The sequence below is a fragment of the Bos grunniens genome, chromosome 28 (assembly GCF_055505025.1).
Source record: "Bos grunniens cultivar Pamir isolate PY7600 chromosome 28, Bosgru_T2T1.0, whole genome shotgun sequence".
In the NCBI taxonomy this organism is placed as follows: Eukaryota; Metazoa; Chordata; class Mammalia; order Artiodactyla; family Bovidae; genus Bos; species Bos grunniens.
Window position 1 is genome coordinate 42,862,225 of NC_141192.1, and position 12,551 is coordinate 42,874,775.

Consider the following 12,551-nt stretch of genomic DNA (forward strand, 5'->3'; position numbering starts at 1 on the left):
AAAGATTTTGTTTGGAGCCTTAATTTTTTTTTTTTTTGGGTACTTTATAGAATTAATCAGGGAAGCTTCAACAGTATATGTTAAACATATGTAATACTTAATTGTAAGTTATGCAAACACAAGGGCAGGAGTAATTCTATTGCCTGATGGTCTCATGGACCAGTCAAATCAGCACCAAAATTGCTTATCACACAGGTGGAACTTACATCTTTGCTGCATGCTATTTTAATAACCATTACTATCAGAAAATTTGAATTTAATAAAAATGCCCACTCAATATTTAGAATATTTGTTAAAATGTTTATTGCTTGTTAAAATTTAATGTTTGTTTAAAAGGCTTTTTAAAATTGCCTTTATCATAGGATGCAGGAGTCTTTGAATCTGAGTAGTTTCACTCTGTATAGTATATAAGACTTGAATTGAGTGAAAACCTGTGCCTTTAAATATCTTGGAAAGAAAACACTATTATTATGTCTTTTTCAACCAGAGCAATTTACTAAACTAGCTTTAGTAACTATTTATCACCTCCTTGCTGCAATAAAACTGCAAAACTGGCAGTTGGTATCTGTCTACATTCCCTGGGATGAGATATGAACTGATTCCAAAGTAAAAATAATCAACAGAAATTATACGCTTTGAACTCACTGCAGTAAGTCCACAGGGCAAGTTGCCAAGCCTCTCTTCATATGGTAGCTGCCAGTCTTGGGAAAGATCGATTCTAAATAAATAGCTCACTGCCATGCTCAAAGGCTCACAAAATGCCCTTTGTCCTCAACTAGAAAAGTCATGAAAAGAAAATGTGGAGATTCAAGGTCTTCATTTGGTCTCCTCCAAACAATCCATCAAGCACAATCCCCCTTCTCTCTAAACTTCTGTGGCACTTACTCTCACAGTTAACCAAACAATATTCTCTTTCTCTGCATGTTTGTCTTCCTACCATAGTCTTCTCTGGAACTGCTAGAGGCAGAGACCATCAACTATATTCTCTCTGCTTGTCATTTCAGCATTGGTGCCACATGAATGGGAGGAACATGAATTCATTCAACAAACATCTTCCAGACAGCTATGGTGCTCCAGGCACTGTAACTAGAGATACAGTGGTAAACAAGACCCTGCTCTGAGAGAACTGAAATCTAGAGGGAGAGAATCGGGTAAGCAAACAGGCAAGTAGCATCATATGTGATGGGCGACCCTTGAAGCCAGAGTGAGTTATGAGGGCACATTTGGTGGGGTTTGAATTGTTTTTAAAAAGAGTTCAGGATGAGCCCTGGATGGAGCGATTTCTAACAAGTAATTTGGAGGTGAGTAGGACTCAGCACAGAGAAGGCAATGGCACCCCACTCCAGTACTCTTGCCTGGAAAATCCCATGGACGGAGGAGCCTGGTAGGCTGCAGTCCATGGGGTCGCTAAGAGTCGGACACGACTGAGCGCCTTCACTTTCACTTTTCCCTTTCATGCATTGGAGGAGGAAATGGCAACCCACTCCACTGTTGTTGCCTGGAGAATCCCAGGGACGGCGGGGCCTGGTGGGCTGCCGTCTATGGGGTCGCACAGAGTCAGACACGACTGACGAGGCTTAGCAGCAGCAGCAGCAGCAACTCAGCACAGCGAAGAAGGGTTGGCGGAAGCAGAAGAGTTTAAGTTGCATATCCCAGAAGTGAGACAAAGCAGAGCACATTAAAGGAACAGGAAGTACTTTAGAAGACTCGGAGTTTACAGTGGTGGTGAGGATTGGAGATGGGAGATGAAGCTCTAAAAACGACCTAAGACCAAGAGACATAGGAGGGAATTTGGTCTTGCATCTTCAGGGTAACGGAGATTAGGGGGAGGTTCTGAGCAAGCGAGTGACTGTGGCCAGGGAGGTCCTTCTGGCTATGCCGGGAGAGATGGTGGGAGGGATGCAGGTGGGGGCGGGGCTGTGCTGGGCTGGGCGGGAATGAGGAGGGGTGGTGGAGATCTCGGAGGCTGTGGGAGAAGGAGGAGTCGGAGGATGTAGGTGTTCCCAGTTCCGTCAACTGCATATAGGCTATTAAGTATTCTAGGGCAGGACTGTAGTTCTCAGGGTGGGTCCAGCACAGATGAAAGATGCAAATGTCCCAGATCCAAACTACTCCAGACTGACTGGGTGAAGTGGAGGAGACCAGCAACCAGCGTGCACTTTAACCACATTCTGGGTGGTTCTGATGTGTGCTTAAGTTTGAAAATCAATGTTTTAGCTCATGAGTCTTCCAACTGTTTTGTTCAGTTACCCTAAAATGTGTTTGAAAACATGTGTGTTATTCACACGTTTTAAATTTGACATCCAAATGTTTTCTTTTAAAGTATAAATAGCTACAAAGGATGTAATTTTTAGCATGTTAAAAATATATTGTATCTTTTAAATACAGTCAGCAAAATCAAAATACCCTAACAATGTGATACTCGCCATAGCACAGTAAGAAGGGAAACAGGATAAAAAAATGAACAATTTCTTTTTTTTAATAGTTTAGCAGTTTCAAAATGTAAGCCCATTCCTTGGACACTCATATCCTTTTAATTTCCATAACTGAATGTTATACTGTATTCTGTTAATCAACCGACCATACTTAGCTGCAACAAAAATATGAATGTGATAAAATGCATGTCTGCTAAATCGCTTCAGTTGTGTCTGACTCTGTGCGACCCTATGGACTGCAGCCCACCAGGCTTCTCTGTCTGTGGGATTCTCCAGGCAAGAATAATGGAGTGAGTTGCCAGGCCCTCCTCCAGGGGATCTGCCCGAACCAGGGACTGAACCAGCTTCTCTTACCTCTCCTCCATTGACAGGCAGGTTCTTTACCACGAGCACCACCTGGGGAGCCCTGAAATAAAATATTCATCCTCAATTTAGATATAATTATTTAGCATAGTTGATAAAATAGCATAATGTTTTATAATTTTGATAATAACTATTAACATGAAAAGTAGTGTATTGTTGAAATATATCTCCTAGTGTGATGAGTAGAGCTTCTAAAATTTAATTCATATATCTGTGGATAAATACTACATATTAATAAAATAAGACAAGCTTTAGTGTCAATTCTATCCATATTTTATTTTTATAATGCAAATTAAAAACAATTAACCAAACACCCTGTTCATATAATAAGGAAAAGGGATGAAAGAAGTTTTATTATAGCAATTCTACCTAATTCTCTGCACTCCTTGTAAGATATATGCTAAATTATCATAGAATCATCTATCATCAAAAACGTCTGGTGGACTATCATTTCTCTGTGAAATAGGAGGCCAAGTCATTTGTTCAGAGTAAAGATGAAGTGGTAGGTAGGCACATGGAAGAGAATGGAGTTTAGGGGGTAGGAGTGGAAGAGAGTGAGAACAAAGAACATACGTGAATTGCCGGGCAGAGTTTAGGCCCTGAAATACTAAGAATACAAATGATTGGATTAACAAACTGAGGGCATGTTATTCAGTTGCCACTCTTTGAAATTGACTGCCGATTAAATGAGCAAAGCTTAATCACATGGTATCTGTTACAGACAGAATAGCGGCCCCTCAAAGATGGCCATGTCCTAATCCCCCCTGTGAATGTGTTAGTTTATATGCCAAGAAGTACTTTTGTATAAGTGATTAAAGTTTGTAAACAAGATGGGATAGGTGTCCTGGATTATCCAGGTGGTCTACTGTCATCACAAAGTGAAAGGCAGGGGAGTCAGAGTCAGAGAAGAAGACTGAAGCCAGAAGAAGTGGTCAGAGTGATGCAGGAAGAGGCCAGGAAGGAGCTAAGGATGCAGGTGCCTCCAGAAACTGAAAAGTCAAGGAGATAGACCTCCCCTGGAGCCTGAGAAGGAACCAGAGCTGACTGCACCTTGAGTCTAGGACTTCTCCCTCCAGGAGTGGAAGATTATACACTTTTGTTGTTTCAGGCACTCAATTAGTGGTGATTTATTACAGCAGCAATAAGAAATGAGCGCACTTGTCCCTTCAGTTCTGTGTGGACAATGTTGCTCACATTGTAACATGCAGTCATCTGGGACTTTATTCCCATGCAGCTTTTGATTCAGGAGGTCCTAGGGGGTCAGACTGTGATTCTGCACATCCAACAAGTTCCCAGGTCCTGGGCCACAGACACGCTTTGAGTAGGAAGGATCTGGAAAGCAATGTCTAGACAGAGAGAGAAGTGGTTTTTGTGACCATGTAGCATCTTTCATTTGTATAGTTGCCCCGAATTTATACCTTATGATGGCATTCACTAAGCACAGAATCTCTGTGAGGCAAATACTGATAGCATTTTCTTTTACTGACAAGGAAAGTGATACTCATAGAGGGTAAGCCACAGCCCCAGGCTGCACAGCTGCTCTGTTGTATTTGGCCTGTGGCAGGATCAGTACTTGAGCATGGGTTCCTCTGTTCCAAGTTCTTTTCACTATAGCAAAGTCAATGTTTAAATCGAGATCCTGAAACAACCAACCAATTCTGAAGCCTCAGAGCTGCTCAAGGGTAAGAAGCAAAGTTAAAGAATCCACAGCAATTCCTGTGAAATTTAACTGACGCAGGAATGGATGGAAAGAGAGATGAACTGTTACACAGTTTTTTTCACTCTGAGATTTGACCAAAATGTTAATCATGTTTCAAGTCACCTGGGATACACTTGTATTGCTTGGTACTAGTATCTTGACAATGAATAAATGTACATTGGATATATTAAGTCATGCTCTGCTGTCTTTTCCAGAACCTTCTCATTATGTTCAGTATTTATTGAGCACTTACTGTGTGCCAAAAGCTTATGCCAGACATTACAGAATTGGATATAAATGAGACATTGTCCTTGTGTTCTGGAATTTCACTGCATGATAGCAAAGAGATAAATGCAGGGAGAAATCTATATTTTTATACAATTATAGAAGTTTCAAAGATTAAAGGAAGGGTTGATTTGCTCTGGAAAAGTTAGATATTAGAGGTTGTTTTTGTTTTCCTCAGAGGAAACTGCATCTGTTCTAAAAAACTCTATTGAGATTTTTTAAATAAGTTACAGATATAAAGCCCTAGTTTTTCCCAAAGTTTTAAAGCTCATACTACACTAATCTTATATTTTTGAGCAATTATTAACTGTCACTTGCAGGGGGGCTCTTACTACTGCTAAGTCTGGACTGTTTACACATTTTATATCTTTAAACTGCACTGCAAATTTAATACATCCCAGTTCCTTTGTAAGTGTAAATAAAACCTACCTAAGTATTGTATAACTTATAAATGTAATAAATTGAATGTGTAAATACAGTAAAGTTTAATAAAAGTCACATAAATGTTCCAATTCAGGAAGATTTCAACTTTAAATCACAAATCTAAATCAATTGCTTGATCTGACATTTCAGTTATAAAGCTGAAGTTCTGATAGGCCAAATATTTTGTACATTAAAAATATGTAAGAAGTTCCTACATGTTCTTTAGCACAATAGTATTATTGTTATGATTTCAGTTTTCCTAAACATTTACAGCCTTTCTAAAACTAGGAAGATGTTTACCCCCTAGGAAAGATAGGCATATCTTGCTGTGCAGGGCAGTGCCCTCCACTCTAACAGAAGGACCACGGGGAGCAGGATGCCCACTGTAGGGGAAGAGGCCTGTATGCAGACAAGGAGTAAATGAGAAAACTCTGTACTTCTGCCCAACTTTGCTGTGAATCTAAACAGCTCTAAATTACATAATCTATTAATTCATTAGAAAAATAAATGAAAGACAGTTACCATCTTTGTTAATGGAGGATTTTCTGGGGATGCCACATTCTGGTCCACAGTCTTCACACCCACGTTCCTGAATCCACTCATCATCTAACTCCTGAGTCTCTCCCAGAAGTCTGTAGCCTATCGGTGTTGATCATTTAATTGCATTCTGCATGGTTTTGACTTTAAAGATACATTAATGTTTCTTCTTTCTGTGTAAAGATCTCTGAACCTTACTAAAAACCTGCATTATTTTTATTTTATATGTTTTATGGGCCCACACAAAATATATTTCTCTGAACAGTGAGTGTTCAAGGTTTTCACCGACTGGTGGTTACAATTTATAGTCATTTAAATAACAATTCTTCCCCACCTTTAAGAGCTTATAGAAGAGATGTAGTCCAATACAGGTCCATATGGTGAAACATTCAAGTATAGAAGAAGCTCACATGAGACAGACAAGAGGATGAACTAACTCCAGGTGGGGAGACACTGTGTGTGTGTTTTCAGAGCACTTCAGAACTGGGGCGAGCTTAGAATGTTAAACAGGCAAATACTAGGCAACTAATGGAGAAAGAAATTCCAGTAAGGGATGCAATAAGTGCAAATACACACAGAATATTTTGACCCAGAACATACTATATGTATTAAATCATGCTTGATGATCACTTCTTGAGGAAATGATGGACGAATTATGAATGAACACTGTATAAAGTGCTCATAGACAACACTAGTCCTAGAATATAAAGTACAGGTAGGTTATGGGTTTTGACTTATAGTGAGAAAAAACCCATCTGCCCCCTGAAAAACCCCTGTTCCCCTCCTGTTTGTTTCCTTCTCCCTTCCCAGAACACCTGACAACCACTGATCATTTTATTGTCCATAGTTTGGTATTTTCCAGAATGGCCTATATTTGGACTAAGCAATATAGCTTTTCCACACTGGCTTCTTTAGGCCAGTAATAAATAGTCACGTAAGAGTCCTTCATCCATGTCTTTTTAAATTTTATTTTATTTTTGGCTGTGCTGAGTTTTCATTGCTCTGCATGGGCCTGCTTCAGGTGTGGTGAGTGGAGGCTCCTCTCTAGTTTCGGTACACAGTCTTCTCATTGCAGTGGTCTCTCTTGTCAGGGCTCGCGGACTCCAGAACACTGGCTCAGTAGTTGTGGCACGTGGGCTGAGTCGTCCTGTGATATGTGGAATCTTCTCAGACCAAGGATCAAACCCATGTTCCCTGCATTGGCAGGCAGATTCTTTACCACTGAGCCACCACAGAAGCTCCCGCTGTATCTTTTCACAGCTTCTTTTTTACACTGAACGACATTCTGTTGTCTGGATGCTTCACGATCTGTTTATCCCTGCACCTGTGGAAGGACTTCTTGGTTGCTTCCAGTTTCAGGCAGTTATACATTGGTATAGACAGTTGTTTGCAGGATTTTTGTTTTGTTTTGTTTTGTTTTTGCAGGGTTTTAAGTGAATATGGGTTTTCAAATAAACTGGGTAGATAAGATTGCTGCAGCTTACAGAGAGGTTTGCAACTTATGGCTTCCCTCTCAAATCCATTGCCGCAGTTTTAAATGGTTGTGTGGATACTGAATGTTTAAACTTTACCAATTGCTTTATGTTGACACATTTTTTCATTTTTTTTGTTGACTCAGGAACTGTTTATTTAAGTAATAAAGCAAATCCAGACTTCATCCAGTGATGAAACTAGCAGTATGATAGGAAATTTTGCTGAGTGTGCTTTGAATGACTAATTGTTATATATTTTTTAGTATTTTATAGCTTTTGCATGACATGTCTATTCCTAATTGTGTGTTCTTTGGTTTCCAAATCTTAACCTAAGACACTCCATGTTAACCTGAGAAAGGGCTTTTTCCTATTTTCCTCCCCCTGCCTTTTTTTTTCTTTTTTAATTACAGGAAAATCAATGCTTTTTCTCATTTCTCTGGATGTAGACCAGCTCTTTCAGAGAGCACATCCTAACTTCATACCTAGACAGAATAGCTATTAAGGATGTTTTCTTTTTTTTTTTTTTTAATTGCAAGGGTTTTTTTTTTAATTTTTTTAAATTAATTTTATTTTATTTTTAAACTTTAAAATTTTAAAACTTAAGGATGTTTTCAAAATCCAAATTTATCAGATGATGAGAAATCATAAATGTAGTTCATTAATAATACATGCTTAATTTTGAGTTTATTTTGGAACATTGTTTAAATTGTTTTTTTAAATTTTTATTTATTATTATTATTCTTTACTTTACAATATTGTATTGGTTTTGCCATACATCAACATGAATCCACCACAGGTGTACACGTGTTCCCATCCTGAACCCCCTCCCACCTCCCTCCCCATACCATCCCTCTGGGTCATCCCAGTGCACCAGCCCCAAGCATCCTGTATCCTGCATCGAACCTGGACTGGTGATTCGTTTCTTATATGATATTATACATGTTTTTATGCCATTCTCCCAAATCATCCCCTCCTCCCTCTCCCACAGAGTCCAAAAGACTGTTCTATACCTCTTTGTCTCTTTTGCTGTCTCGCATACAGGGTTATCATTACCATCTTTCTAAACTCCATATATATGTGTTAGTATACTGTATTGGTGTTTTTCTTTCTGGCTTACTTCACTCTGTATAATAGGCTCCAGTTTCATCCACCTCATTAGAACTGATTCAAATGTATTCTTTTTAATGACTGAGTAATACTCCATTGTGTATCTGTACCACAGCTTTCTTATCCATTCATCTGCTGATGGACATCTAGGTTGCTTCCATGTCCTGGCTATTATAAACAGTGCTGCGATGAACATTGGAGTACACATGCCTCTTTCAATTCTGGTTTCCTCAGTGTGTATGCCCAGCAGTGGGATTGCTGGGTTGTATGGCAGTTCTATTTCCAGTTTTTTAAGGAATCTCCACACTGTTCTCCATAGTGACTGTACTAGTTTGCATTCCCACCAACAGTGTAAGAGGGTTCCCTTTTCTCCACACTCTCTCCAGCATTTATTGCTTGTAGACTTTTGGATCGCAGCCATTCTGACTGGCGTGAAATGGTACCTCATTGTGGTTTTGATTTGCATTTCTCTGATAATGAGTGATGTTGAGCATCTTTACATGTGTTTGTTATCCATCTGTATGTCTTCTTTTGAGAAATGTCTATTTAGGTCTTTGGCCCATTTTTTGATTGGGTCATTTATTTTTCTGGAATTGAGCTGCAGGAGTTGAGTGTATTAAATTGGGTTTTTTTTAAACTTATTTTAATCAACTTAGAGGCAGGAAGCTACTTAGCTAATGAAAGCTGAGACATCCTTTTATAAACTCAGAATATTCCTGAGAGCATTTAAAAATGGGAGGATGTTATGTCAAGATTCATACTCTTGGATAATCTGTAAGAATAAAAATTCTAAATTCCTGACTTTTATAGGATTCCCACTGTCAAGTTCTCACTGACTTGTGAATGTAGAAAAAATGATCTTTTGCTTAAACTTTGGTGGAAGAGTTTAACTTCTTTCAAAGGATATAAAAAAAATCGTTGGAAAGTGTAATATGTATATATTTCAAAGACTCTCAATTATCTGGACTGAAGGCTCTGTTCTCACTGTGACTAGATGAATGGAAATGTCCTGCACATGAATCATGCTGTACTTTAAATCAAGACATCACTTAGGTATTAATGCTGTGTGTATAGATGTTTTGTTTTGGGGATTTTTTTTTTGCCTAAATTAATGTTACAGATTAAAAAAAGATAAGATTGCTGAACTGTATGGTATGGTAAGCCTATGTGTAGCTTTGGAAGAGGTAGCCAAGATTTTTGCTGAAGAGCCTGTACCGTTTGCATCCCCAGCCAGCACGAGTGACAGTACCTGTTGTGTTGCGTGTTCACCAGCATCTGGCGTTGCCAGTGTTCTGGATTCTAGCCATTCTGAGAGATGTGTGTGGTATCTCACTGCTTCATGAACTTCCCCGATGACAAATGAAGGTGAGCATCTTTGCAAATACTTATTTGCCATCTTCCTTGGTGAGACATCTGTTCAGATCTTTTGCCCGTTTTTTTTTTTTTTTTTTTCCTGGTGGGTTGTCTGTTTTCTTATTGCCGAGTTTGCAGTGTTCTTTGTATTTTTAAACGAAAATCCTTTAACAGATTTGCAAATATTTTTCAGTTGTGGCATGTCTTTTGATTCTTTTAACAGTCTTCACAGAGTAGAAGTTTAGAAATGTTTTAATTCAATGTGTTTAAGGAAAAAACCCATAAAAACAGTTTACTCATTTCTCCCACCCTCCACCTACACCTCTGGCAACCACCAATCTATTCCCTCTATCTATGACCCTTTTTGTTTTTAGATTCCACGTGTAAGTGAGGTCATATGGTATTTTTCTTTCTCTCTCTGACTTATTTTACTTAGTATAATGCCCTTGAGGTCCATTCATGTTTCATTACTTTTTATGAGCAAGTAATATTCCATTGTATACATATCACAGTTTCTTTATCCATTCATCCATTGATGGATACTTAAGTTGTTTCCATATTTTGACTATCATAAATAATGCTGCAGTAAACACACACACATATCCCCAATTTCTGGCACAGAATTCCTGAGACCTTTGTAATTTCAGGAATTGAACTGGGTTCTCCTGCATTGCAGGAGAATTCTCTACTGGCTGAGCTACCAGGAAGCCCTCCTGGATGATAAGAACATCTTTTGTTCTAATGAGAGAACTCTTGGTGGACTTCTGGGTGGGGAGGCTGGTCACCAAAAAGAATAAGCTGAGATTAGAAGCTTGAACTTGCAGCGCCACTCCCCAGTTCTTGGAGACAAGAGGGGAGGGGTTAGAAGTGAAGTGGATGTATCATTCCTACATGATAAGGTCTCCAAAGAATCTCCAAAGTATGAGGCTTGAAGAGCTTCCAGGTCAGTGAATATATCCAGATGTCTAGATGGTGGTGCAACCCAACTCCAATGGGACCAAAGCTCCTATGCTCAAGAGCCTTCTGGACCTTGCCCCACATATCTCTTCATCTGGCTATTCACCTGGGACTTTTACTATGTAATAAACCTGTAAATGTAAGTGTTTCCTCTAGTTCTCTGAGCTGTTCTAGAAAATTATTATACCTCAGGACTGGGTCATGAAAACTCAAATGATTGAAACCTTAGGAGGGGGTTTTAGAAACTCTGGTTTACAGCCAGTTGGTCAGAAGCACAGGTGACATCTTGGACTTGGAGCTGGCATCTGGAGTGGGTGCCAGCCAGCTCATGGGGTCTGTGCTGAATCTGGCTAGGGTCAGTATTAATTGAATTGTAGGCCACCCAGCAGGTGTTGGAGAATTGCTTGGTGTGGAAACACATCTGCCTGCTGAAGTGTTCTGAGTGTGAGTAGAGGAAAATTATTTTTCTTTACAATAATCTTTACAAAATTTAATTTTTGTGACCAGTGTAACATCTGTGTCTAGACTTTTTTTTTTTTGCATATGGAAGTTCAATTGTTCCATCATGGTTTGTTGAAAAGACTATTTTTTTTTCCCTCCTTGGAATTGATTTTTTTTTTCTTTATCCAAGGTAAGTTGTCTATATTGGGTGGATCTGTTTCTGGACTCCTCTGTTCCACTAATCTGTATATCTTTTTTTGTTCTTATCCTATACCACACTGTCTTGATTGCCATAGTTTATAGTAAGTCTTGCAATCTGGTGTGTCAGTCTTCCAGCTTCCTTCTTTTTCAGTATTTTTTTGATTATTTTTAATTTTTGCCTTTTTTGCACAGACTTTGGAATTAGTTTGTTGATGTCCACAAAATAGCTTGCTGGGATTTTGATTGGGATGTGTTGAATCTATAGACCAAAGTGGGAAGAATTGACATCTTAACAATATTTAGTATTCCAATTCATGAACACAGGGTGTCTACCCATTTATATAAATCTCAATTTAAATACTTTAAATAATGAAAGAAACTTATTTACCCATAAAATGGAAACATTTCAAGGTAACATAGCCCTCAGGCATAATATCATGAAGAAGCTCATGGTTTTATCCCAGGACAAATATTTGCCTCAGAGGCCCTCAGTGGGTTTCCTTCTTCATGACACTACATTGGCATCTAGCATCCCAGCCCTCTGGTGCATCTACCCTATTGTCCAGAGACTTTGTGCAAGAAATTCCAACTCCAGTCCTAGATCCACTCTGATTGGACCAGCAGAGGTCATGTGCACATTCTTAAGTAGCATATCTGTATGAAGGCACATATTCCGTTCCAGATACTAGATACCAGGCAGGGCAGGAGCCAGGTTCTCCAGAAGCCCATAGATTTCCAAATGGAAACTGGGAACTGTTCTAAGGTGTTGCAGGGGGTAATGGGGGGAAACTATCACACATATAACTCTAGCAGGAAACTGAAGAGTTGGCCTTCAGTTAAAGCTGGTGAGGTAGAATAAGGATGGGTTTCACATGGCAGTGGTAAATGATTGGACTTCCCTAGTGGCTCAGATGGTAAAGAATTTCTGTGCAATGCAGGAGACCCAGGTTTGGGTCAGGAAGATCCCTTGCAAAAGGGAATGGCTACCCACTCCAGTATTCTTGCCTGGAGAATCCCATGGACAGTGGAGCCTGGCGGGCTACAGTCCATAGGGGTCACAGAGAGTGATTAGATGTGTATGTTAGAATATTTTTTCTGTGGTATGTTTGGAACGAATTGACCTTTACATGCCTCAAGGCAGATGAATGGGGGAGCTGTGAGACTGGTCCTGGAGAGCGAGGCTGAGGTCTTAGAGCTGGACCCCGGTTGTAGCAGGGAGGAGAGGGCAGATGTAAGGAATATTTAGGAATTAAAAAAATTAACAAGCATATAAAATGG